This window comes from Prionailurus viverrinus, chromosome A2, assembly GCF_022837055.1.
Source record: "Prionailurus viverrinus isolate Anna chromosome A2, UM_Priviv_1.0, whole genome shotgun sequence".
NCBI classification, from domain to species: domain Eukaryota; kingdom Metazoa; phylum Chordata; class Mammalia; order Carnivora; family Felidae; genus Prionailurus; species Prionailurus viverrinus.
In genome coordinates this window covers 3,726,880-3,733,523 of record NC_062562.1, presented here as the reverse complement: position 1 = coordinate 3,733,523, position 6,644 = coordinate 3,726,880, and the positions used below count along the sequence as shown (strand labels likewise).

The 6,644-nt window shown below is 41.0% G+C and overlaps 1 long non-coding RNA gene across 1 annotated transcript; it reads left to right on the top strand.

The window, feature by feature from the left end:
• LOC125160649 (uncharacterized) lies at nt 1–6,309 on the top strand. The gene is made up of 3 exons (XR_007150331.1): nt 1–99; nt 194–325; nt 5,966–6,309. It is a non-coding gene; the product is annotated as an uncharacterized LOC125160649 (long non-coding RNA).
• The last annotated feature ends 335 nt before the right edge of the window (nt 6,310–6,644 follow it).

The following is a 6,644-nucleotide window of genomic DNA, read 5'->3' as shown; positions in this document are numbered from 1 at the left end:
GGCTCAAACACAAACTGAAAACACACATAACATCCACACCCTCCTCCTCATATGCAGATAGCCTTTCATAAGGCCCTGGGAGGGCTCCAACCCTATAAGGTTTGATGCTTGCCTAATATAGATATGTAACAAAAATTGTCAGCAAGAAAAATAACTTGAGATGATGGTTAACTTTGTTTAATTTTGTTTTAAGTTTTTATTTATTTAAGTCATCTCCACACTCAACGTGGGGCCCAAATTCAGGACGCAGAGATCAAGAGTCACATGCTCCACCAACTGAGCCAGCCCGAAGCCCCAGCTTTGTTCAATGTTTAATGAAGTTTCGGTAAGTCATCTAAACATAATTGTTAAGAACAACTGAATTAAAGAAATGTGGGATGAAAGTTTATAAATGAACTTTTCAACAATGATTATGTTTAATAAGTGTGTGTACTTGAAATTTTTTTAAAGTTTATTAATTTTTGAGAGAGAGAGAGAGAGAGAGAAAGCATGATTGGGGGAGGGGCAGAGAGAGAGAGAGGGAGACACAGAATCTGAAGCAGACTCCAGGCCCTGGAAGCTGTCAGCAGAGCCCGATGGGGGGGGGGGGGGGGGGCTCAAACACACAAATAGTGAGATCATGACCTGAGCCAAAGTCAGACGCTCAACCAACTGAGCCACTCAAGCACCCCTAAAGTGTGTCCACTTTAAAATAGTTTCCAAAATATTTTTGGTACCTTTATAACTTACAGTTCTACCAAGTTAAAAGTGGAATGATTGGGGTGCCTGGGTGGCTCAGTCGGCTAAGCATGGCTAAGCATCCGACTTTGGCTCAGGTCATGATCTCATGGCTTGTGAGTTGAAGCCCCGCGTCAGGCTCTGTGCTGGCAGCTTGGAGCCTGGAGTCTGCTCTGGATTCTGTGTCTCCCTCTCTCTCTGCTCCTCCCCTGCTCATGCTCTGTTTCTCTCTCCTTCAAAAATAAATAAACATTTAAATTTTTAAGTGAAATGATGGGTATTAATTGAATATCTAGATTATTTACAAATCAGTACCTGCTTTTGGCTTCCTATTTAAATGAAAGAATTTTGGAGTCTGTTAGTAAACATGTCTTGTGCCATGTTGAAAATTGTGGAAAATAGATGCTTCTAGAAATAATGAAATAGTATATTCATGAATTTGCCAATCTATAAGATGTTGGTATATAACAGTTCATAACTGCTTGCTTTTTAGTTTTCACTAAGAAAGTAAGATTTCTAAGAGATAAGAATTCCAACTAATGTATATAATTAAAACTACTAGTAATAATTCCCCAAACAGGGTAGAGCAATTGTTTCCTCCCCTGCACCATGTATGTCCGGCCATTACTGTGTCCAATAAAAAGCAAATCCAGACTCAGTAAGGAGAGACTTTATTCAAAAGGAGTCTTACAAGGGGGCAGGGAAAGATAATTGAAATTGGTCAGGGGGACTGTTGCAAGAAGAGAACACGATGAGTATAAAGTCTTCAAGCATCTCAAGATTTAAGGGGGAAATTTTTTTTTCTTTTGTAGAAAGGAATAAACAATGCTAGAAAGAACTGAGCTTTCTAGCACTGGGAAGGTGGGATGGAAAGGCAGTGAAAGGGGATATTGGATCAGAGGAAGTTTTACTCTAGAGGAGCTTAACCAAAGTTTGGTTAACAAGCATTGTGCTTCAATGGATCAGCAGGGACAAGCAGTTCAGCTGAGTGCTTCTGAGGCAAAGAACGAGGGTTTGGAGGGTCTGTGTCTGGCCTTACTACAGATAAATGAGGGGGACATCTGTGAGTCTTATCTATGTCATATGGTGAGGGGTTGCTCCTTGCAGTAAGCAATTTTCTGAAACAGAAAGGTATAGGGATTTCTTAACCTACAGTTAATCAACATTGCCAATTCATAGCAGCAGATACATAAGAAATCTTTAAGAACCTGCAACTTGAGTGCCTGAATGTGCCCTTTGGTTTCTTCATTCTACAAAGGTCTAATGAGGACCTGCTATGTACTACTATGTATCTGCTGGGGATACAAGGAACTATATCCTGTATATGGGTATGGGCAGGGAACTATGCTCCCTGCCTCTACAGTATCAGTCAGGTCCAGCCTGAAAACAAATAGCACACTCACTGTGATCGGTAAAGGGACCATGTTCAACAATGTAGAGAGGGTCAGGAGAACCCACCAGGAAAGATGTGGATCCCCAGGGCTAGCCACAGCTCTCACAGGTCAGAGGAGGAAGCAATTACAGGAACCCAGAAGGATAGCCCTAGTTGTTAGCCAAAGGCTACAGAAAACCTCTGGCCTTTAGTGAAGTTCAAAAAATATAAACCACAGTCTTTATGCAAATAAAATGAGCATGTGCCAAAGAGTTTATTCAGTTCATTCATTAAGGAAGGAATTGGTAAGATAGTAGGGCAGGTTCAAATTCAGGAAACATAACTTATATAGTCAGTCAAAGAACATCTGAAGTGAATTTGCTAATGTACACGAAACTGATCAATGCTTTCATACAGATGTCTGTAGCAGATTGTTCATATTAACCAAAAAGTGGAAATAATCCAATGCCCATCAATTGATGAATGGACAGACAAAATGTGCTACATCCACACAGTGTAAAATTCTCAGGACAAGTGACCCCAATCAGCAGGTTCACCACATAGAAATAAGTAGGTTTATTAGTCACCTAGAGCTATGTAATGAATTGCCACAAACTTAGTGGTTTAAAACAACACTCATTTATTAACTCATGGTGTCCGTAGAGGGGGAGTCCAGAGAAGGCTCCGTGGGATTCTGTGCTCAGCGTTTCACAATGGAGGTGTTTACAAGCTGTGTTCTCACCTGGAGGCTGGACTAGAGAAGAATCATGTCCAAGTTCATTTGTGTTGTTGGCACAATTTAGTTCCTTGCAGTTGGAGGATTGAGGTCTCCACTTTCTCACTTATTATTGGCCAGGAGTCACTCTCAGCTCGAAGATGTGCGCAGGCTCTTGCCACAGGATTCCCTCCATCTTCAAAGCCAGCAAGGACAGGCTGACTCCTTCTCCAGTTGTGAATCTCTGGCCTCTAACGTTCTCCTTTGACTTCTAGATCCAGAGTTAGAGTTTGTGTAGGGGCGCCTGGGGTAGCTCAGTCAGTTAAGCATCCAACTGTGGCTCAGGTCATGATCTCACAGTTTGTGGGTTCAAGCCCCACATTGGGCTCTGTGCTGACAGCTTGAATCCTGGAGCCTGCTTCGGATTCTGTGTCTCCTTCTCTCTCTGCCCCTCCCCCGCTCACACTCTTTCTTTCTCTCAAAAATAAATAAACATTTAAAACATTTTTAAAAAAGAAGAGTTTGTATAAAAAGCCCAGGCCCACCCGAATAATCTCTTTTGATTAACTCAAAGTCAACCAAGCAAAACCTGCAAAATCCCTTTTGCTGTATAACATAATCATGGAAGTGATATCCTGTCCTTTTCACGGGGAAAGAAGTTATATAAGGGCAGGGGTCATTGGGGTTAGTCTTCAATTCTGCCTACCATATACCAATATTGTTAAAATACATATTATTGGGCCTCACATCTAGAAATTCCAATGCAGTCAGTCTCAGATGGTCCCAAGGCTCAGTGTTATTTAAAGCTTTTGAGATGATGCTGAGAAACAGCCCCCTTGCAGGTATGTCTCACAAACCTGGAATAGTTATAACACGTGTTCAATTTTCTCCAGAACATCTGAATCAGAGATAGGACAGGTGAAAGAGAAAAAGCAACAAATGGACAGAATATGTTAGAGCTCTGGGGGTGCCTGGGTGGCTCAGTCGGTTAAGCATCTAACTCTTGATCTCTGGTTGGGTCTTGACCCCAAGGTCTTGAGTTCATGCCCCACGTTGGACTCTGCACTGGGCGTGAAGCCTACTTAAAAAAAGAGAAAGAGGGAGATAAACTTACAGAGAAATGCTGAAAAGGAAAAAAGAGAGAGTTCCAAAAAAACACTCAAAAAGAAGAAAAGCTGTTCAAAATCACTTTCAGGCTTTCACAGTTTCTAGGTCATTCCCAGAAAGTTCATGCTACCAGAAAAAGAAATATAAATGCGAAGGGGGACAGAATTAAAACAGTCCTGTGGTGGGAATGCAAACTGGTGCAGCCACTCTGGAAAACAGTATGGAGGTTCCTCAAAAAACTAAAAATAGAACTACCCTATGACCCACCAATTGCACTACTAGGCATTTATCCAAGGGATACGGGTGTGCTGTTTTGAAGGGACACATGCACCCCAATGTTTATAGCAGCCCTATCGGCAATAGCCAAAGTATGGAAGGAGCCCAAATGTCCATCGACGGATGAATGGATAAAGAAGATGTGGTCTGTATATACAATGGAGTATTACTCGGCAATCAAAAAGAATGAACTCTTGCCATTTGCAACTACATGGATGGAACTGGAGGGGATTATGCTAAGCGAAATTAGTCAGTCAGAGAAAGACAATTATCATACGACCTCACTCATATGAGGACTTTAAGACACAGAACAGGGGTGCCTGGGTGGCTCAGTCGGCTAAGCGTCCGACTTCAGCTCAGGTCACAATCTCGTAGTTCATGGGTTCGAGCCCCGCGTCAGGCTCTGTGCTGACGGCTCAGAGCCTGGAGCCTGTTTCAGATTCTGTGTCTCCCTCTTTCTCCCGTTCATGCTCTATCTCTCTCTGTCTCAAAAATAAATAAACGTTAAAAAATTAAAAAAAAAAAAAAAGACACAGAACAGATGAACACAAGGGAAGGGGAGCAAAAATAATATAAAAACAGGGAGGGGGGCAAAACAGAAGAGACTCATAAATATGGAGAACAAACTGAGGGTTACTGGAGGGGTTGTGGGAGGGGGGATGGACTAAATGGGTCAGGGGCATTAAGGAATCTACTCCTAAAATCATTGTTGCACTGTATGTTAACTAATTTGGATGTAAATTTTAAAAAATAAAAAATAAAATTAAAAAAAACAGTCTTGCAGATGAGTAACGGAGAATGGTCACACAACAATGTGAATGTACCTAATGCCTTTGCACTGCACACTTTAACACGATTAAGATGTTAAAATTAGGTATATTTTACAAGATTAAAAAAAATTTTTTTAGCGAGATGTATTGAATTTTCATGTGGTTGCATAAAAATGCTAACATATGGGTACCACGTTTTGTAACTGATGTGCAAACACACATATGTGTTTTCAAGTTTCTGTTTCTATTTTGATTTTTATATTGCTATTTAAAAATATATATATGGTAAGAGCCTTGTAAAATTAAATGTGTACCAACACTGTAACTAATCAGTTCACTTCTAGGTGTTTCCCTGATAACGATGAACATGTGTTAACCGGCAGGTGCCCAGTGCTGTTTGTAGCCACATTATTCATAATAAGCAAAACCGGGAAACAACCCAAATGTCCGTCAACTAGGGAACAAATTTCTAAAGAACAAAAATTCAATGGAATAAATTTAACAATCCATCAGTTCGGGAGCATCCCTTCCAGAAAATGGCACTCTATGGAACGGTATAAAACAAAGTTTTTCTGAGCGAGAGAGTGGAACAAAGAAGTTATTACAAAACAAAAGAAAAGATTGTTTCAGGGGCACCTTGGTGACTCAGTCCGTTAAGTGTCTAACTCTTGGTCTCTTGGTTTCTGTTCAGGTCATGATCTCACAGTCGTGGGATCCAGCCCTGCTTGAGACTCTCTCTCTCCCTCTACCCTTCTTCTTTGTGGTCTCTTTCTCTGAAAAAAAAAAAAAAAAAAAAAGTTTCAGGCTAAGCCCCATTCATTCTACAGAAGAGGAAGAGGAAATAGAAGGGATCTTAGTTCATGCATTACCTCATTAGCACTGATCAGGACCTTTCAGGTTGACTGTTCAAAAATCACGTTTTGGGGAGGTTGAGGCTGCCATCATGTCTTGGCTTGCCATCGTGGGAGCAAATGACTCCATTCAGGGTCGTTGTTTCTTTTCCAACAGGATAAACAAACTGAGCCCCATTGGTACAATGAAATGTTACTCAACAACGAAGAAGGAATGAACTGCTGATACACAGAACATGGCTGAACTTCAGAAACCTTATTTTGAGTGAAAGATGCCAGACACCAACAAACACACTCTATATACTTCTACATATCAGACGTTCAGGAACAATTTTATGCATCGTAATGAGTGTCAGAACAATGGTTACAACAACACAATAATGGTTACAACCCTGTTGTGTTGACTTGGGAAGGACACATAGGACATTTCTGGAGTGATGGAAATGGTCCGAATCTTGGAAGGAATGTGGGTTACCAAAATAAAAGCATCGGTCAATATCATTGCAATGCTATGCTTGTAATTATGTAAATTCTATGTCCATTAAAAACCCTGTGATTTGGGGGTGCCTGGGTGGCTCAGTCAGTTAAGAGTCCAACTCTTTGCTGTTGTTGTTGTTTGTTGTTGTTAAGCGTCCAACTCTTGATCTCAGCTCAGGTTGTGAGCTCAAGCCCCACATTGGATGTGAAGCCTACTTAAAAATAAATAAAGAAATAAAAATAAATTAAAGCCCTGGGATTTGGGTTTCATAATTAACATAACTCCTCTCACAGGCGCTCACCAATTTTCTGAAATTGCTTGCGTTTAAAATCTTTTTCTTCTGGGGTGCCTGGGTGGC